Source organism: Panthera onca, chromosome B1, assembly GCF_046562875.1.
Source record: "Panthera onca isolate mPanOnc1 chromosome B1, mPanOnc1 haplotype 2, whole genome shotgun sequence".
Classification (NCBI taxonomy): Eukaryota; Metazoa; Chordata; class Mammalia; order Carnivora; family Felidae; genus Panthera; species Panthera onca.
The window spans coordinates 181010247-181032859 of NC_138342.1; the positions used below are offsets into that span (position 1 = coordinate 181010247).

Genomic DNA, 22613 nt, shown 5'->3' on the forward strand with positions numbered 1-22613 from the left:
CAAAAAAGCATAGAAATTTAGGGTATATATGAAGGAATGAATCTGAGTTCAAAATTTTTCTTAAACTTTTATATGTCAAATGTAGGTCAGAAAAGGTAGGGAGGATGGTTAAGATAAGTCACAAGAAGATCCAATCATTAATATGAAGCTATTATTTTCACAAAGTAATGCCCTAATCATCAATTTTTACCCATTTATGTAATTAGTATAATTAAAGATAATTATTCTGTCACAGTGCTTTCATGGTCTTCATTAATTCAAATATATAATTATATGAATTTTGGTCAGCTAGAAAAGAGGGATTTAAGAATTCATCACATACACAAAAATCAAGCAAATTTCTGTAAAGTATGTATGTAAGGGACTTCTATATTAAAATGCCCCCAGCCGATAAATCATAGGGATATTGAAAATAATGCTGACCTGCTGACTAAAGACACCTAACTATTTACTAAACTCTAGAAACAAACTTTATTATCTTGGAGAAGAAAAAAAAAAAAAAAACAGCTCTTTTAAAACCCCATAGAATGCTGTTATGTCCTGCTTTGATCTTCCTATAAACTGTAATTCATGAATGCATTGTAGATGTTTCTAATCTAGACACATCTAAATGTGTATTCTAGGGCTAGAATATCCATCAGCAGGTTGCCCTGAAGAAACCACCTTTCCGGCTGCATTGAGCCAGAACTGCACCAACTTCTCTAACCTGTGAGAGGAGGTTCGTGCCAGCACATTTTTCAGTAGACTGAACTACATAATGGAAAGTGTTTCTCAGGTGAAAGCTGATAATATGGGTGAATGCCAAATTGATGTGGATGTCATACTAACATGAAATTCTGAAAGTCGTTTTCAGCATGGAGGAGTTCTATCTATTTATGCTAGAAATTGCAGATATATTTACATACCGAACGTTGGATTCTTTTGATTACTGAAAACATCTGGTATTAAATCCTGACACTGAAATTGATTAACTATGGAATACTGAGTCATAAATATATTCTCCATGAACCTCATTTTCCTCATATGTAAGTTAGATATTTTATGACCCGTCCCATCATAGATATGATCCAAATATGTCATTCTTCCCTATATGCAATATACACAAGTAACCAGTTTTTAGTGATAGTTCATTATCAAGCCATGGAAAACAGTAGTATAGCGTGAAGGAAACTGAAAGTAATTCTCTATGGATGTCTCACATTTCTGCTCATTTTGAGAACAAATACACTGATGTCCTCTGTTCAGTATTAAGTACTCAAGGACATAGGTATAGCTAACAGCCTTGGAAGACAGAGATAGTGTCACCCTCCAGGCAGGATTTTTTGCTGTCTAGTATAATAATAATTTCTCTCTGCGGGAAATCTTTCATAAAAGACTGCAATCTCCTATAAAAGACCCCAAGCTTGTGACTCCTCAACTGTGATGCAAATCCATGGTGTATGCAGAGCCCTCCAGGACCCCCTCCCCTATTTCTCCTGTGGACTTGGGACACTCAAGGAACAGATGTGAACATGACGGTTACATGAAGGTCATACTTCTTGCTGTATGAGTAATAAAGCACCTTGCCTCTGACCCAGGAGGCTTGATCTTCTGCCAACATGCATGAAACTAGGGCAGGCTAACACTTTAGCTTGCGAGAAGGTAAAAATCTCAGACTTTTCACAATTTTTGGCATACACTCATCATGGCACCTCAAATATAGTCACAGGAAACATTGTCAGAGCTTTTCAATGTATTTGAAGGGGGGTTAGATCCTTAAAAAAATAGTATTTTTCCTAATTAGGGTAAATAATTTAAAATACAGTCTTCTTCAGAGTTTTCTGTGTATTTTTTTTCCTTTGGATCAATACCACAAAACCTAAAAAGCTCCACTCCCTACCCATCTGAGGTCTAAATCCTATCTATTGAATCTCCAAGTATCTTGTTTGTAAGTAGTGTTATTCAACACACTAGAGAGTACGCTCCATGAGGGAAGGTGTTTTATCTCCTCTCCTCCTTCCTCTATGCCTAGCTAGAGCAGTGCTAGGAACAAAGTAGAAACATTTAGAATATTTGTCGATACAGTACTGTAAGTCGGTATAGTAATATATCACAAACCGATCTCTGCTTTAAACTGTCCCGAAAGAAAATAAAATATTTTGCCTCTTTTATTTTTCAAACTTAATGATACAATAATATTTTGATTCGGATTACACCTAAGAGTACATTTCAAAAATAAGTACTTTGGACTAACTACCTAATTATAAAATGCACTTTCACATTTTAAAAAGAATAGAAGAATATACGAATAACATTAACCAGACAATAACAAAATCTCTGAGATGTAAAGAGTATAGGATCAGATGACTGTATTGCTACTTGATAGCAATTTGCTTACCAAGTCATTTAACTTCACTGAGCCTCAGTTTGCTCACATGTAAAACGAAAACGATTATTCCCAACTTACAGGTCTGCTGTGAGGTAAATGACTTAATTTATGCAAAGTAATTAGCACAGTGCTGAATGGTTTGTAAAAGGTATGTTACACAAAATCTCTGAGATCTATCTTCATCTAATACAACTAAAATCAGGCTCCATTAACTAATTATCAATAAATTCAAAGGCAAATCAAAAACATAAAAAAAAAATGTGCAGGGATATCTTAACCCTACAATTTACTGAATTCTGTGTTCTGTCTTCTAAAATTCATTATGCTTATTCGCTGGATAAATGGTTATTCAGTTTACTTTGATCTTTTATGAATAACAAACTCTATGAATTAAAGTTATGGGGTTTGGAGGTAGATAATTTTAAATTTAAATTTCATCTTTGCCATTATTAGCTTCTCGACCTTACAAAATTTGCAAACCTCTCTGATTATCAGTATCCTCGTGTGTAAAGCAGGACTAATAACATCTAACTTAGTTCAGTATATATTAAATAAAATCATAATTTAAAAATAATAATCACAGTCATTAGTTTAAAAAGTTATTTAAGTTAGTTGCTGATATTTCCTAAGTTCTTCAAAATGTGATTTGCAGGTTTGGTTTCCCTCTATAGTCAGATAATGGTTACAGTAGCCTCTGAGATTGCTCTGTCTGTCAAGTTCTTACGAAAACCTTGGATATCAGCCTTCTAGAAGCATCCGAAGCTGTACTGCATATGCAATACTGTTCACTGCAGCCAAACTTTGAACGAAAATACAGCTGCTGTCTTTGCAATCTAAAAGTGTCAACAAAGACCATTTCCAGGATTACCAAAACCAGCCAGAGAGCCCCCAGATTTCTCACATCTGTCCAGTTACAAGCATAATTTAATCTATTGTCTCTTTCTTCTTCATAAACTTCAGCTCTACAGCCTGTACTTCTTTTATCTCAGAAACTCTTTGTTTCATCCAGATAGTAAGCATTTGGTGTTCTTAGCTCTTTAGATATCTGTAGAGGAAACACTGTGTGGCAGGCCAAAGATCCTTAAGAAAAATTCCAACTCCAGTTCATATTTGTTCACCAAATATATTAAACACACATACACACACACACACATTGGTGAGTACACCTACAGGTGTACTAATACCACACAGCAGGTATAAAGAAAACCCAGTGGTGACTCAGTATGTACCCGCAATGGTTAAGAATTAAAACCACAAAAAGGAAACAATTACCTGTTAGTTTATATAAACTTAGTTCTATACAGCCTCTGCAAAGAAGTCTTTATACTGCAACTATTTTATGAATTATAAGTGGGGAAGCATACAGATAAATGGGAACTCTGGATTTCACTATGGGACACACGCGCACACCATGGGAAAGATGAAGAAGAACCCTGAGATGGTGAGTTTGAGTTGCAGTAATCAGCATGATGAACAATCATTTACGTCCAGCTCAAGAGTTCTTTCAAGTTATTTTTCCCCTTTGAACATATCCATCCTAGAGTCATTCACTAAAGAGCCATGAAGAAATGACCCCCAAGTAGCAATGAGTGTATCTAGTGCCCAGATGCTACTTTCTAAACACTATTTCCTATCAGATGCCTTGGTAAATGGTTAATTCCAGGTCTGTAGAGGGAAAGTAGAAGAACAACAGTTTTGCCAGAAAGTGAATAAATGCTAAACACTAACGGGAATATATCAAAAAGTACACTGGAGCCACAGTGAAGGGCAACTCCTGGTCAAACTTGAGATCTGGAAGGGAAAAGAGCACTTCTTCAAAGAAACATGTCAGATACTGAAGAAAGATGTAATAACTGAACTCAAAAAAAAAAAAAAAAAAAAAGAAAGAAAGAAAAGAAATACCAACAGTGTATTGGAAAACAAGATTACTACACAACCTCAAAGGATCACCCAAGAAATTACTTAATTACAGATGGAAATGCATATTCTTAAAACAAAGAAAACTAATGGTTAACATGTTAACCAAACACAGTCTCCCAAAAATAATGGAATAAACAGACATAATGCCTCCTGATGTGATACAAAAGTGTCAACCAGAAGCAAAGCAGTATTCTTGCCAAAATGAATCCAAAGTTAATCTATCCATGAAGAAATCATAAGCTTCATCCAAATAGGAGATATTTTACAAAGCAACTGACTGGACCTCAACAAAAATGTCTTAAGAAAGACAAAGATGATGGAAGTGGGGGGTCAGTGCTCTAGACTGAAGGAGACTGGAGACACACAACAAATGGCATATGCTTGTCCCTTGATCAGCTCCTGGAGCAAAGCAAGAAAAATTGCGAACAATCATAAAAAATGTAAAGATGAACTAAAAACTAGAAAATATTGAAACATTAATACATACTGGCTGATGATAATCATGTTGCTGGTATACAGGAGAATAACCTTGTTTTAAAGAAATATATATTAAAATATCTAGGGATAAAGAATCATGATGTATGCAGTTTTATTTTCAAATAGCTCAAAAATTGAAAATGTGGCAAAATGTCAGCAACTGGCAACAGGTGGCCTTTGTACTATTCTTTTAACTCTTTTAGAGATTTAAATTATTTTCAAAATACATGGAAATGAAAACAATATGTAAAATGCGTAGCAACGTGCGAGTTAAATACCAAGTACCAAGAGTTCACCTCTGGTATGATGCCCTGGATCTCACATTTTCTGACAAGTTCTGATGATTCAGCTTTCCCTAAAACCCCAGTAAATGACACCCCTAATTTATTTCAGAAACCCAGAGTTGATTTCTCTATACCTCACAGAGTCATAAAAAAAGGTTGAAATATATGTAATAACTTTCTTTTTATGATAGGAATATAAAATAAATATAATATTTTTTGCATCAAAGTGATTTTAAAATATTTTGAAAGAGTAAGTATCTGTTATATATATGAAACATTTTCTCATATGCTATAGAGATGAGCCCTATACAAACTCATAACTGGAGGCCTGAAGTATAACTTAATTTTATTGCTATGAAACTAAATAAATTCCTCCTTTTATCCATTCATAGACAAGTGCATACCATCTTCTGGCAATGATTCCCACAGAATGGTAAGGCAGATAAGTAGACAGGATGAATATATTACCCCTCCATATATCCTACAGGGAAAAATGTTGTGCAATAATAAAGTCCCAGTTACAGATAAAACTATTAAGCAGGACACATAAAATTATAATTATCTAAAAGCCTCAGTAAACAAGTACCTTTTATGGCATAACAACAGCTAACATCAATGACAAGAGAAAGTATGAGAAGAAAGCCATGGTAAAGATCAGTCACCAAATTCCTTTGCTCAAAAATGGTTAAAATTCCGCCCATAATTTTGCCTGCAAAAAGTAAAATCACATTAAAAATAAAAGACCAACATTTAAAGGAGCCACTTAATCCTGGTGGAGACAGGTTATCAGGTACATCATCATCACTATCATATTTGCCAATTAATTATCAGTCAACTCTTGTGTATAATACTCTTATTTTTAACGAAGTCCCGTTATATAAGGAAAAATAAAAATTATTATGCGACTTGTGGTATAGTTTAAGAGGGTTATATGCAATTCTGGAGAAATACTGCAATTCAAAAGAATACATTTATTTATTCATGTTTCAGGTCTTCTGAATGACAAACTTGAGGTTGGGACTGTATCTTCAAAATATTAGTCCTACATATAACAAAATCCCTGGCTTATACAAACTCAATAAGCAGTTGTTTAATCAGGAAAATAATAATTAATCCATTGTTAACAGAATTTCATTCATCTCAGATTTAATATAAAAAGTTTTGTAGAGAAGCACAATAGAAGATTTTGAGAATTTAAGTTTTTGCAGAGGCTAAATTGGAAGCTCTCCTGTGCTTAATAGAAAAGTTCAGAACTGTATAAATTTTATCATATGGTGTTTTATTTCTAAACACTTCCTTTAATCTTCTTTCATAATACTTTGAAGCTACTCTTGTCAATATGTTGAAACCTCTCTCCTGCCCTTGAATCTGAGTAAGCCTTTAACTGTGTCCAGTGGGATGATGGGACTACAGTCACAGTACAGGAAAACGGACGTCAACAAGTGGTCTCTGCTTATGTTACAGACACCTCTGCAGTCCTGAACTCTGTACAAATCACTTTAATAATCACTATGAAGTCTTCAAGAACAGAGACTCTACTGAATTCATATTGAGACTTGCCCTATCAGAACAAAGCTATATATGACAGAGACCCCTGGCTGCTTTTGATAAATGAAATCAGTGAACAGGAAAAAGGTAAGCAACATAGTGACAGAGTCCAAATAGTAGAATCCTAATTCTACGTACTACATGCAGAGTAGACTTCTGTTCTCATTTTTACATGATTCTATAAAATAAGATTTTAGTCCAGTAGACCATATACTTTATTAAGCACTAAAATCTGTATGACAAAAAATAACAGAGAGCATATATATGATTTTTAACTATGTCTAGCTGTGCATTTTAAGGATTTGTACCATGTGTGTGACATTTCTAATTTTATAAAACCATTTGACATGTGATTTAATGTTCTGTAAAGGAAAACACTGAATGAATAAGAGGCTGTGTTCTTCCAGTGACCGCGCCAGCCAAAATAATTTATTTAGAGACTTTATGAAATGCAGTGGGTTTTTTTTTTCTTTTCTTTTCTTTTAATGGATTGAGTTTCCATGTAATGTCCTATAGTGATAATGAACTGAAACAGTTCTTCCGTTTCAGTTGCTTACCGGAACACCAGGAATGACTTAAGCATTATGGGAAATAGAAAAGAAATAATATCTTATCTGTTTAAGAAGATTTCTCCAAATCTAAAATTGTATTTTTATTATTTAAGGAACTTTTGTGCAAGAATGGTAATCATAATTTAGAGTTAACATTGTGTAGTTTCTTGGCTGTGACCCCTTATTACCTAGCATTCCTTCCCCATCAGGATCCAAAACCAAGCTGCTGATGGTCACCATTTCCCACCAAACACTCATCCTCCTGACATCAAGAAATTCCTGAGTATGATTTACTGTTTCTGTAATGTGGCATCACAGAACACTTGGTGGGAGAAGGAAGGGGAAGGGAAGAGAACTGTGCTGATCATTCACAGAACTCTCACTTCAAATGAGATTCCAGTGGTCCCGTCCTGGCCATTGTTCATGGTGTCAGTGAGTTGATCACTGACAGAATTCACTTAACAGATAAAACGAAACCCAAATACTCCTCATAAATCAGATTAATATCTAGAAACTTCATTGGCAGGATGATGGATCTTAAGTCCTGACCATTATTTTATGCACAGAAGTGGATACCAGTTAAATTTTTTAACATGGTTGGACCCTCTCTGTTACATACATGTACATGCACATGTATACACACACATACCAGTCACCTGGTAGGTGGAAAGAAGGTAGTAAGAAAATAATGAAGATACATCTACCAAATAAGACAAATTCCTAATAAGAAATGAAGTGTAGCAGAAAAACCTTAGGGAGCAAGGGGAAAACAGATGGTGAAAGATGAATGACAACAGTAATGAAAATGACAATGATGTGAATAAAAAAACAATGAAAATAATAATGAACATTTCTTTGTAAGATACATCTCATCTAAGGAACTCACAAGAGGCTTATCCTATGAAAAATGGGTTGCAGATAAACAATTCCTCATGCGGGAAACCTTGTCAATAATGGTAAGAAGCAGCATGGCCTATTGGACAGGAAGATGAGAAGAAAGAAAGAACTCATTTTTAAAAGGTACGAAACCAACATGGGTTATTAAGTTTGAAGCAAAATCAACATTTATTTATCAGTGCTTAGAAAAAGGAGGAATGGTCCATTAAAACAGTTCAATAGTTTCTACTTCCTGCTGAAAAAAAAATGGAATTTCTTTCCATAAACTGCAACTCAATTGGCAGATAGACATTAGCCATACTCAACTATCTGTGTCTTCTTAAACACACCAAGATCCTTCACGTCTCCATGGCTTTATATTCATGCATGCTCTTCCTCCCAAACTGCAGTTGGTGGAAAAAGCTCTCTCTGGACTAGGATTCATACAACTTTTCTGTAAAGGGCCAGATAGTAAATATTTTAGGCCTTATAGGCCATGCGATCTCCAACAACTATTCAAATCTGTTGTACCAGGGAGGCAGCTTTCAGAAACAAATAAGCTAATTAGTATGTCTATGTTCCAATAAAACATTATGTGTGAACAACAAAGTTTAAATTTCACAAAATTCTGTATGTCAAGAAAATATTTTTCTTTTTTGTTTTCCTAATAATCATTTGGAAAATGTAAAAACACATTCTGAGACAGTAGGCAATACAAAAACAGACTGTAGGCCATATTTGGCCGGTAGACTGTAGTTTGCTGATCTCTGATCTAAACAATTTCATGTCCAAGCACTCCTTTGTTTTCTTTCAGAGTACTTTTTTTATATTATGCCATTGTTTGTATTACTCATCTCTAAATCCACCACTTCTTACAAACCATGAACTCCTTAAAATCATCAACTACTGCAAGCATATAGTGGTTAAGAACATAGAGTGTGGAGCCAGACTTACTAGGTTGGACTTCAAGTTCCAATACTGTAGTATGAGCTTCAAAAGCATTTTTAAGCTCTCTGTGCCTCTGTTATTCATTTGTTAAAAATAAAATGAGAGTAATAATTGTCCATATAACACAAAGTTGTTTTGAAGTATGCTTAAAACATGATGCCAACCTAAATTTGTTTAAGAGTTCTAGCAAATTTGTACTGGGAAGTGAGAACCTTTTGAAAAATTATAGTATGCAAACTTCTATCATCAGTTTATCTACTATAGAAAGTAATACACAATAGGTGTTGAATAAGTAGTTTTTGTGTTGAATGATTTTTTTTTTTTTAATTTAACTATTTTCTCTTACTTCTCACAGAGGTTAGCCTATTTGTGTGTGTGTTGGGAAGGGGGAGTAAAAGAGGTAAACACACGTATAATTTACATAGTAAAAGTTGAATATTATAAAGTTTTTTTCAATATGTAGATGGTATTTTTATACTCTCACAATTTATTTGCATGAGCAGAGATGTCCGTCTAGAGCACAGAGGTCATTATTTATTTACTCTTTTGGGAAACTTCCATTGAACCTGTATTCTATAACAGGATGTATTGTTAGAATGAAGAATATGACGTGGTATCAGTCACCAAAACGTGTGTTGTTCTGTGGTTGAGACAGACTCATAAACTAATGGTATCAATAAAATGCAAAGGTGACTATTAAATGCAGAAGGAAGTGAGCATGTGAGTGATGTACCCAGGAAATCAGGGAACACAGCAAAAAGATGTTTTTTTAATAAATGAGTTGATAATTGAATGAAGTATTGCAGATAAAGAGGATCTGTCACACTGACAGGTGAGTTTTCCAAGAAGAGGAGCAGCTTTCACAGGAACACACAAATGCATTCAGTAGCATGGCTTTTTCAGACAAAAACAGAAACAACAAGCAGAGTAGGGGGAAGAGATCAAGTTAAGGTTAGTAACCCATCATGGGATCAAGATAAAGAGATCAAGATAAAGTTAGTATCCCATCATGGAATGTATGATATGGCATAATAAGGACTTTGAGCTTTATTCTGATGGCAAATTGAAATCATAAGGGTTTTCAGAAGGGGAACAGATTTAAGTACCCAAGGAAAACGACTCAGTTTCTAGAATCGCCATCTCTGTGTTTCAATTTTCACGTCACATTGAATGTGTTTAACTCAATCTAGTATCTGAGTTAAATCTAATTTTTATTTCCTTCTATAGAATATAATAGACTATTGTCTAGTTACTGGTATATATGATTTAAATGATATGCTGTAAAATATAATTAATAGTATATTATTCAAATTTTCATTAAGGTGTCTAAATACAAAGCAGTGACATCTTTTCAGAGTGACAGTCGCCTGAAAAACACAAGCTTCATATTCCAGTACTTAAGACAGATGTAGACTCTCACTATTTTAAAGCAAAAATACACTAATGATGAATAATTTGTGTTAGAACACTAATTTTGTATCACTTTTTTATTTACATTCTAGTTAGTTAACATATAGTGTAATATTAGTTTCAGAAGTAGAATTTAGTGATTCATCACTTACATAGCCCAGTGCTCATCACAACAAGCACCTTCCTTTTATTAACATTATTTTTCCTAGGGAAATCTTCATGATTGTGGTTTCAACTTAATCAACATATTATTATTCACATAATGGGAATATTTTAATATGTTGGATATATCAGTTTGATTTCATATGATTAACTATACATTTTCTAAAAGTTTTATGAAATGTAAATATTTGTGTGTTTTCACCCATTCTTACTAAAATTAATATAATAACACACATGACTCCTAATATTTCAAAGAACATGATGGACTTATCAACATGCCCTAATTTTTTTTCTGGACCCTAACTTGCACATTTTCTCTTGCAAGTTTTCAAATTTAATACTGACTCATATTTGCCCTCTATGTCCAGTATGAGGACAAAAACAAATAAAGGAAAACAATAAAATCCCTTTGTTCCTGCTCTTGAGTTTCCTATCAAGATTAATGATACTACCATATATCCCGATGGGAGAAGCTAAGCCATATGATCAACATTTCAAACTCTCTGGCTGCCTCCTTCCTTTCACTCGAGGGACAGAGTGCACATTATTCTTAGAAAGGACCATGCCCTTCCACTACAAACACAAGCACTTCTCAGAGTAGACAAAATGATAAAAATCAAATTACTTCTAATCTTCCTTTATATTGCCAACACTACAATCCATCCCTTCAGCCCCTGAGCAAAGGGGAAATGGCTACACGCACTACACAAAGCTGTCTGATCGACATGGTGCATGGCGGTAAGTCTCCATCAGCAGATTCCCTTAAACAAGAAACACCCTCGAATGCCTCAATTTCTCTAAATATAGGAAAAAGGCAGGAAGGGAATGGAGGAAGGTGAGTTTTAACCTTAATTTTAAATAACTGACAATATGCATTACAACAGGCAACTGAAGGCTGATTTCATGCTGTCTTAGATGACTGCCTGATTGGAGCCAAGGTTAAAACTGCATGGCCCTAGTGAGCCTATAATCTTCACAGCAGTGGTAAGAATATTTCCACCAATTAGTCTGCAGAAAGAATTATATTTTATAGGTTAACATAAAAAGGCAGCTCAACATTTTTACTCAACTGAAATAGTCTTTTGGTAGTTGTTTTTATTTAGTTTTAACTTCAATATATGTTGCACAAATTGTAAGGAAGAAATGATTGGCAATCATTTTTTGTTTTCAGTCAGGGATATAGGATCCTGGCCTAAAATTTTCTTCTACTTCAACAAAATAGTTCCACATTCCATCAAAGTCCAAGATCCGTCTACTGCTATCTCCTTCACATATCTTTTTTCTCTTCCATCCCTCCTTTGCTATTGTTCTCATTCAGATCTGCACTTCGATTTACTTCAAATATAGACATTGTATCCTAACTTGTCTGTCTGCCTCCCTTTTATCATGCACTTCAACCTCTACCGCTAAGGCAGACAGACATTCTGAGTCAGGCAGGATCATTCCCCTTCCAGAAACCTCACTGTAGTTCACTTTCTTTAGCATTACTTTCACAGACCCTTGTAATTAGGCTGCAAAGGTGGCTTTAGGTCTATTTGCTAATGCATTTCTTTCCAAACTTCCTGCTCTGGTCAGCTCATAACCTATCATCCCACAAATAATTCCTTGACTCTGTACTTTTGTTAATCAGGTGCTATCTCTCAACATAAAATTACTCTGTCCTTCTTGCTAACCCTTTCATCGTCAAAAGGTCACCTGGGACACTACAACCTTCACAAAGCTATCTGTAATCTTGTCCAAAGACAGAACACCTTCATCTCTACCCCCATGTGATGCTTAATATTTTGCGTCAACTTGGCTGGACCATGGTGCCTAGATATGTGTTCAAACATTCTGGATGTGTCTATGAGGGTATTTTTGGATAAGATTAACATAAATCAGTGAACAATATGCAAACAGGTTGCCTTCCATAATGTGGGTTAATCAGTTGAAGGCCTGAACAAAACAAAATATTGACCTCCCCTGAGCAACAGTGAAAGCTACAGCCTGACAGCCAGCAAACTTGAGCTCCATCACTGGCTTTTCTCTGGGCTTCCAGCCTGTCAGGTCAATCTACAGATTTTTGATTCCCCAGCCTGAGTAATTACATGAGCCAACTTCTTAAAAATAAATATATTTATATACAGAAATATACACACGTCTTACTGTTTTGTTCCTCCCCTCTGGAGAACCAAAAGATACCCCACAAAGTGCTACTGCCATCTACAAGTTAGCTTATACTTCCTTTAGTTAAGAGTGTCTAGGCCTCCCTGGCCCACTTGATGACAAATCAAGTGGCAAAGAAACCACATTTTACTGTCTTTATGGGTACCCCTACAAAACTGTCTGACACATCCTAGGAACTCAGTAAGTATTCAATTAACTGAATCAATCCATATGGACATTGAATACAACTTTAAAAAGGTACCTATATTAAAATGAATATTATATGATTATTTCCCTTTGTCTTAGAAGTCCTCAGAGACTCCATTTGCTTGGGTCACTCTGGGTATGCCTTTGCACAAAGTACTAAAAAATCACTAGCTTGAAATGTCATTAATTGAGCCAATGATCCTCATTAGCACAAAGGCAATCTATGTATAAACCAACAGAACAATATTACTATCCTTTCAAAAGGTTCCCTAATCTTGTATTATCCTGTTTTGTTCATTAATTAGTTCTCTAATCAACTGATTATCTGTTAAGCACTCATTTAATTACCTTACATGTAGGTACTGGTTACACTAAGGGCTTTTGAAGGTTTTACTCTCATAGTCTAAGAAAATTATCATTGTAGTGACTTTGACTCAAACACCACATGAAGAAAAAAATATGCTTATAGGGAAAATATTCAAATATGTCAACATTGACAATTGTAATATATTAAATTGTGAACACAAATGCCCACACAGATGTGCAAAAATGGTAATGAACCTCAGCTTGTTACAACTTTAGTAATGTACATTGCTCCTGAAACATGACTCTGTATATGAATCACCTGGAGATCTTGTTAAAATGCAGATTCTGACTGAGTTGACTGAGGTTTGAACTCTCTAACAAGCTCCCTGGTGGTGCCTTGAGCTGTTCCCAGACCACATTTTTGAGTATCAAGAGTTGAGACTGTAGAATCCAGGAAAAAAAAAAAAAATCATTCAGTATTTCAGCTTTTGCTTCTAAGTAGTAATGTCAAGCAATTGGAGATTTATGGTTCCCCACATTTTTATTAATAGAAAAAATTTCCTACTACTTATCACACAGGTTATTCACTTATCCAATTATTTTCCTATGTCTCTACTCTGTGTATGACCGTTGGCTAGGTAGTAGGTCCGAATGTGTACGTGAGTGTGTCTGTGTGTGTGTGTGTGTGTGTGTGTGTGTGTGTGTGTGTGTGCGTGTGTGTGTGTGTGTGTGTGTGTGTGTGTGTGTAGCAGAAGGAAGAATAAAGATCATGAGGGAAGGTTTACAATAGATCCTGGCTCTGCTTTCATATCGGGTACAATCAATCTAAAGCGTTACCAAACAACTTAACCATATAATGAAGCAGACAGAAAACCTGAGTACCTAGAGATGCATGAAGTAGAGAAGTATGTGTGGAGTGGGTTAAATTATATGCAAAAGTTAGGGTGAACAAAATTTTAAGTCATTTTTGAAAGACATGGGAGAAGACAGATTTTCAAATAGACAATCAGAAGTTGTTACTAAGTACTAATGGAAGTAAAAATTAGCAGATGTAAAGATCAAAGAATGCAGGTGAGCACAGATTACCTTCATTGTGATGTAGAAGAAAATAAGGGCAAGTATAATTTACACATGTGAAAAAGATAGGGTAAGACACTGAGAGAAAGAGGAACACGGACTCTCTTTGATATGGGCTATCCCCAGTTAAATAAATCCATCGTGGAAAAATAGAACATTATCACGTGTATACAATGATACCATTAAAGAATGCATGTAGAAGAAAAACGGGAGCATTTAAAAGTTGATAAATGGCGGCAGTGGAGGAGAAAGAAAGTGAACTGGGAATTCTCATTGTACAGAATTTTTAATGTGATAGACTAAAGCCTATTTTATGCTTTTTACTTTATTTTTAAAAGAAAATATCTAAAAAGTAAAAATTAGTAAATCTTCATCTTGCTAAAACACAGAAATAAATTATCAAGTTGTAGAGTAACCACGAGATTAACCTCAGAAGAGTTGATAACAATCACTGATGTGTACCCTGGAGAAAAGAAAGAGGAGTGAAATACCATTTTTCACCTTACTAAATGGTACCCAAGTGCTTTGGGAGACAGCCAGATGCAGTCCAACATGTAGTAGCTCCCTGAGGAGGGAGCCAGGAGTCCCAAGTGTGACGACTCTCTGTAGTGAACACACACTATATCAGATTATGTCACTGTGACTATTTAAGCAAATGCTTAAGGGTTTAGCATTTGAAATATATGGAAGTTTATCTAGAATTAATCCATCTTAAAAGAAAATGTAGAGCATTTCACTAAAACTTTCATTACTTAAAACATGAGTTAAAACAGTATTCTAAGAAATAGGACCTAAATTATTTTAGAAGCCGCAATATATAGTAACCTTATAATTAGAGATACGATAAGCTGATAATATCAAGGATGTAGATTTAATTTTTATAAGATAACCAGGGATAACAAAGAATGTGTCATTTTCTACATAGTTCAGGGAGAAAAAAAAAGTACTCTGATTTTAAATGATTAATGCAAACAATTTAACAAATTACCACAGCTTAATTTAAGAATATTAAAATTCTTTTCCTTAATATTTTTAATGTTTTCCCTTCTAGCTGAAGACCTAATCAAAGTTAGTGTACTGAATTTAGTCTTTATGTATCTTTAATCATATATTCTGAAATGCTTCCTTAGCCTTTTAATAATTGCAAAGTGGTACTTCAGATACGCATATCCATATTCACAGAAAATATATACTGAGTTATTTTGAAGGCATGATAACTGAAAATTACTCTCAAGTGGTTCAGGGAAAAAAAAGTGTATGTGTATATGACAGAGAGAGAGAGAGGAGAGAGAGAGAGGAGAGAGAGAGTGGTAGAGATAAAGGACCTAAAGAAATTTTTTACTTGTAACTTCTCATGTTTGAAATTATTTCAAAATAAAAATTTTAAAAAAGAACAAGAACATTACTTATAAATCTTGATAAATCATATTAGATGGTATGGGCTCTTATGAAAGTCAGGAATATAGAGTGGAAGTTGAGAAGATGTCTAGATTCTCAAGCAAGATTTCTCAAGGAAGGATGCTATTTGTTCAGGGCCTGAATAAATCTGAGTCCAGGAACTCCTTAAAATTGTATGCATAAATTTGTGTATGAGTTGTTTTTTTTTTTTTCCTGGAAGGACAAGCTACCATTTTCCTTGGACGTTCAAAGAAATGTGTGGTCCTCAAAAGCTTGGAAATTACTGCATTAATTTCTGTTCATCAAAAGATACCTTAAATAAGCAGAAAAGCTGGAATACAAACCAGGAGAAGAAATTATAATTGTCATTAACATATGTAAATAACAAAAGACTAAAAGAATATGCAAACAAAAGAATATATAGAACACAGCTGCCAATCAATACTAAATCAAGAATCTAAATCAAAAAATGGGTATAGGACATTAACCTGTATTTCAAAAAAGAGGAAACATGGCAAATACACATTGGAAGATCGGTTTCATCTTCTCATTAGCAATCAGAGAAGTGCAGATCAAGACCACTATGAGGTGTCATCTACACAAATTAGACGGGCGGAAAGGAAAAAAAAAATACACCAACAATACCAAGTACTAAAGAGGATATATGGATTTGCAGTATTCCGTAGAAAGTTGGGAGTATAAAGTTGTATAACTATGTTTGAAAACACATTATCTTATAAAGTTAAAGAATCAAACACTCCATGATCCAGTAATCACATTTCTAGGCATAGATCCAAGAGAAATCTTTATACGCATATATACGGAAACATGTAGAAGATTGCCCATACCAATACTGTCAACAACAACAAAACTAATACAACTCAAATGCCATGTCAAATACCAGAAAATATATGTACTCGTCTCTGCTCCCAGTTCCTGGCACAGAGCTCCTAAAATTTGCAATCTCCTAAATGATAAGAGCACTAAGAGCGTCTTTTGGTCTTTGACTCTGGTTCTTACCTCAGAGCTCCTAAATCTCTTGGAATTTGCTGAGTGACAGGACTACCCCTTATTCTAATGAGGCAGCTCTTCTTAGGCTTCTGGAGAGCTTTGGAATGGGGGCTGGCTACCACAGACACCAAGCCATGTTTAAAGCTTGGGACTTTCAACTCCACCCCTCTCTACACCAAGTGGGAAAAAGCCTGGAGATTGAGTTAATTACTGATCATGCCCACGTGATGAGGTCCCCATCAACATCCCACAAGTACGGGATTCTGAGACAGTCTAGGTTGGTGAAGAGATGGAAGTGTTAGGAGAGTGGCAGACTCAGACAGGAAATGGATGCTCTACACTCCTCCCAACATGTTCTGACCCATGCATCTCTGCCATCTAGTTGTTCCTGAGTTATATCATTTTATAATGATCTGGCAACCCAGTAAATTTATTTTCCTGACTTCTGTGAGCTATTCTAGCAAATTAATCAAACTTGAGGGTGAGGTTGTAGAATTTTTTATTTACAGTCAATTGGTCAGAAGCACAGATAACCTAGACTTGGAATCGGCATCTGAAGCAGGGGTTTGGAGGGGAGGGTGGGAGTGGGGACTGAGCCGTTAACGTGTGACATGTGGCACCATCTCCAGGTAGACAGTATGAGAACCGAGTTAAATTGTAAGACATTCAGCTGGTGTTGCAGAACTGCTTGATGTGTGGAGAACACACACAGTAGTGTAGATATAGTAGTGTGAGAGTAAAGGAAACATACAGGATGAGTCTAGTTCCCCCCCCCCCCAATAAATGACAATATTCAAGAGAAATTATAATATCCAGTTTCTGGGATGGTCCCCATGATCCTTGCTTCCTGGTACTCCCTGCCTTTGAGTAATCCCCTCACATACTGAATCAGTCACCTATATGACCAACAGACTATGGGCGAAGTGATGATACATGACTTCATGGTGAGGACATTAAAGACATTACAACTTTTGCTTGGGTCTCTTAGATAGCTTGCTCTATAAGAAATCATCTGCCATGTTGTGAGAGCACTTAAGCCTCTCCATTTAGAGGCCTACATGGACAGGACTCAGTTAGCCAGCACCAACTTATTAAACATGTGACTAAGTCACTCTGGAAGTGGATCATCCAATCCTAAATCAAGACTTCAGAAGATTACAATCCAGCTGAAATCCAACTCTAAATTCATGAGACCTTGACCCCAGCCTTCCAACTGAGCTGGTTTCAAATTCCTGACCCTGGATTTCTACCAGAAATCAGGAGATAAAAGATTTCGGGGCGCCTGGGCGGCTCAGTCGGTTAAGTGGCTGACTTCGGCTCAGGTCATGATCTCGCGGTCTGTGAGTTCGAGCCCTGCGTCGGGCTCTGTGCTGACAGCTCAGAACCTGGAGCCTGTTTCAGATTCTGTGTCTCCCTCTCTCTGACCCTCCCCTGTTCATGCTCTGTCTCTCCCTGTCTCAAAAATAAATAAAACGTTAAAAAAAAATTAAAAAAAAAAGATTTTGTTTTAATCTACGAAATGTTAAAGTTACTTGAGGGGTGCCTGGGTGGCTCAGTTGGCTAAGTGTCCAACTCAACTCTTCATTTCAGCTCAGGTCATGATCTCATAGTTCCTGAGATTGAGCCCGTGTCAAGTGCCACACTGACAACAGAGAGAATACTTGGGATTCTCTCTCTCCCCCTCTCTCTCTGCCCCACCCCCACACTCACTCGCTTGCTCTCTCTCTCTCTCAGAATAAATAAATACACTTTAAAGGTACTTGATAAGCATAAATAAATACCTAAGGAAAATTAAATTATGGTAATTTTTAAAAAATTCAAATCCACTAAAACTAAACAAATATTGCTAAATGTACATTCTATAAAACTGTTTTAAAAGCAATGAAAAATCAATGACATCATTTACTTTGTGTGAACAAAGGAAATGGGATTAAGTAGTAGAGGAGTCAATAAGCACATATAAATTATTAGCAATGGTCTAATTGCTAGTGTTTTCATAAATGATCATTAAATTAATAATTGAATTTAATTTTAAAAATCCATGCATGGAACAAAAGTTAGAGTGTTTCCTCATCCAGGGATTATGATCAATTGAATTCAGTGAACTGAAGACCCACTGGGAGTTTCTGAGTGACACAGCAGGAAGAAAAACCATTACTCTGAGCCAGACTTCCTTTCCAACTTCCATAAAATATTAGCCGCTAGAGGTTGGCTGTTAAAAAACATAAAAAATGAACATGGAAAAATATAATACCTTAGTTTTCCCTAGGATAGAAATATGGAGTTGTGAGAATTTAATATGGCCCATCATTTAAGCACCTACTTTTAACTTTTTCTAATGTTTATTAGATTCTTAACAAAAAAGATAGACACTCTTCCTGATGAGAAAAAGAAGATCCTGCTCCTCCTCTGGGAAGAGGATGGTAGTGAAGGGATGGGCAGAATAATGAGATTTACCTTGTTGACAGAACCTTCTAGACTCAAGATGGTGCCACAACTGCCGTGGTGCCACATCAGCAAATGCAAACTTAGGTAACTTTCATGTCCTTACAAATGCTTTCATGACCAGAAACACAGTATATCCAGTCAGCCAATCCACAAACACCGAGACAACTCTGGGCTTTCTCTCCTCAAACAAGGTTGACTGTGTGGCCTAAGCCAGTCAGGAATATTCCCTTTTGCTGTGTTTGTTCTTTATTCCTTATCCTATAAAGGCTTGATGCCTCCCACCCAATTTTTCAGTGCTCCATTAGAAGACTGTCTACTTCATGAAGTATTCAAGTTTTTCTGTCTCACCTAAAGTGTCTTCTTTAAACACCTTTTTTTTGGGGGGGGGGGGCCTGGGTGGCTTAGTCGGTTAAGCATCTGACTTCGGCTGAGGTCATGATCTCGTGGTCTGTGGGTTTGAGCCCCGCATCGGGCTCTGTGCTGACAGCTCGGAACCTGGAACCTGCTTCCAATACTGGGTCTCCCTCTCTCTCTGCCCCTCCCCCTCTCATGCTCTGTCAAACATAAATCAACATTAAAAAAAATAAAATAGGGGCGCCTGGGTGGCGCAGTCGGTTGAGCGTCCGACTTCAGCCAGGTCACGATCTCGCGGTCCGTGAGTTCGAGCCCCGCGTCGGGCTCTGGGCTGAGTTCGAGCCCCGCGTCGGGCTCTGGGCTGATGGCTCAGAGCCTGGAGCCTGTTTCCGATTCTGTGTCTCCCTCTCTCTCTGCCCCTCCCCCGTTCATGCTCTGTCTCTCTCTGTCCTAAAAATAAATAAAAAACGTTGAAAAAAAAAATTTAAAAAAAAAAAATAAAAAAAAATAAATAAAAACACCTTTTTTTTTTTTTTTTTTTTTTTAACTTTTTCATCATGAGGAATGGGATTGGAAGCCAGGCAGGATGAAATGTGCACAAGTGCCCATTGCGCCCTATGGACTCACTGAGTCTCTCATTTGTACAGAGGGCATGGGTGAGTGACTCAGGTTTGAGCTCTGCCTAAGGGCATTCAGCCATCTGGTCCAAGCAAAGTTTGTTTAAAAAAAAAAAAAGTTCCCATAAAGGTTCTGGATCTTGGAAAGACCCCAGGGTAGTTATAATAGGAAAGAGTTGGGGTACCTGGGTGTCCAGTCAGTTAAGTGTTCATCTCTTGACTTAGGCTGTCATGATCTTCTGGTTTGTGGTATCAGGCCCAATGCCAGTGTCCACACTGACAGTACAGGACCTGCTTAGGATTCTCTCTCTGCCTCTCTCCTGCTTGCATGCATTCCCTCTCCCTCTCCCCTCCATCTTTCTAAAAATGAATAAATCAACACACAAAAAAAAAAATGAAGAGTATGCAACAGGTGGAAACTATTAGGGAACTCACAAAGCCTCAAGGCAACTCCATAGCCTAAAGTGCTGGGAGATTTGGGGGATGCCATTAGGGCATCCATCACTATAAAGAAAACTCCTGAAAGGAATCATCTCTTGCTAATGGGAATTTCAGAGGACAAAGTCACAAAATTGGTGGGCACCAGTAAAATACTTAAAAGTAGTTTGACGGCTTACTACCTAAGTCTAAGATGGTCATTCTAGGAAGGATAAGTTGGTCACAAAATGAGGAAGATCAATACTAGGTCACTGCCAATCTCAAGAAAATTTTCATGCAACCAAGTACACGGTAAAACACCACAAAATCCCCAACTTAGTGGCACATTACTTTCAGGTATTAATTTGGTTCCAAGAGACCCCAGGCTTAGCTAAAGAAGTAGAATCTTAGAAGTTTCAAAGAACTGAGTGTGGACCTTTCAGCATATCTTCTTATTTTACGTCTAAAAATTGTGGTCCCCAGAAGCTGTAGATATCAACAAAAACAGCAAAATATTACTAAGACAACCTAGAATTACAATGGCCATTATGGAGACTATTCCAATTAGACAAGATTGATCATTCAAGAAGTGCACTTAAAAGCAAGGTTTCCCAAATCAAACATATAGAATGGTATACCCATTTTATTTGGAATGCAGAAGCCTAAAGAAGGCTTCAAGATTTCAAAACAGCTTCGTTGAAAGATTCATTGGAAAAGGCTAATGAAAAATGGAAGACACAAAAGGGACCTAAAACAAGACTGTAAGATTGACATGGCTCCTTCTATTCCCTTCTAACCTCCTTTACCTTAGTACTCAGTCTATCAATCCTCTATCTGAACTGTCTTTCCACCCTGAAGAGACAAGAATGTAAACCTAAGTCAAATCCTTGTACACCAACTCAAACACCCCCATGTCAACCCTTAAAGGAGGGCCACCATACAGGCCCCTATCAGAGTTGATGGGATTTTAAGGGATTCTCTGGTAAACTACTACCAGATATTTCCTTAAAGAGCCAAAGGGAAACCAAAATTAAAATCAATGGCCAACCTCTGGTGGATATCGGAGCTATATTCACTATTTAAACTCTACTCATTCAGGCCCCTGCCAATGGGATCCTAGGAAAATTGGCAGGAGACAGCAAACACTGAGAATTATCACTGTCAGCTCTCCCAGCTCTCTGGAGTATTTGGTCAAGAAAGGAAGGTAAAATTTCTCAGTGTCCCTTCCTTTCAAATTCGGATTCTTGTTAATTTGGTTTTGGGGTGCCTATTGGTTGTCAACCTTCTCTCTCTCGGGGACAACTATTGCCTTCTTGTCTTGTTTTGGTGTCCTGAGAACTTCCTGCCTGCCTGGGGCACACAGGTTGGCAGGTCTTGCAGATGCAGGCAGCTCAACTGTCAGGTTGGGGCTCAAGAATAAAGTACCACAGGAGCTCAAAGGAATATATGCACCTCAATGTTTACAGCAACATTATTTACAATAGCCAAATTATGGAATCCACACAAGTGGTCATAAATTGACAAATGGATAAAGAAAATGTGATATATGCAAACACACACACACACACACACACACACACACACACACACACACACAATGGAATATCACCCTGCCATAAAAAGGAATGAAATTTTGCCATTTGCAAGGACATGGATGGAGCTAGAGATTATCATGCTAAGTGAAATAAGTCAGTCGGAGAAAAACAAATACTGTATGATTTCACTGATATGTATGATTTAGGAATCAAAACAAATGAGCAAAGGGGAAAAAAGAGAGAGAGGCAAACCAAGAAACCAAGACTTTAACTATATAGAAAACAGATGGTGACCAGAGGGAAGGGGGTAGAGGGATGACAGAAGTAGATGATGAGGACCAGGTGTCGTATAGAAACACTGAGTCACCATGTTGTACATCTGAAACTACTATTACGCTGTATGTTAACTGAAATTTAAGTAAAAACTTAAAAAAAATTGATGAAGGAAAAGACAACTTTTCCTTTGCTTTCAAAACTTAGCTATTTGACACAAGAGGCCCAGCTTTTGGCATATCTCAGCTTTCCCATGTCTTCTTAATAAGCCTCATCTTTTT

At 36.5% G+C, this 22613-nt stretch overlaps 1 protein-coding gene and 1 long non-coding RNA gene across 6 annotated transcripts in view; one reads left to right on the forward strand and one right to left on the reverse strand.

Moving 5' to 3' along the window:
• Nucleotides 1-22613, reverse strand: part of SGCZ (sarcoglycan zeta) — a 1087629-nt gene that overhangs the window by 655751 nt on the left and 409265 nt on the right. The window lies entirely within an intron of this gene.
• The window catches only part of LOC132691597 (uncharacterized), an 84800-nt gene that overhangs the window by 1492 nt on the left and 60695 nt on the right, over nt 1-22613 (forward strand). For 3 of the 4 annotated variants that reach the window (XR_013554860.2, XR_013554861.2, XR_009615888.2), the window contains exons 1-3: nt 625-718; nt 6514-6684; nt 8011-8168. This is a non-coding gene — a long non-coding RNA (uncharacterized LOC132691597). Of the gene's footprint in view, nt 1-624; nt 719-6513; nt 6685-8010; nt 8169-22613 lie in introns of those variants that run through there. The other variant, XR_009615889.3, reaches the window with a different exon arrangement.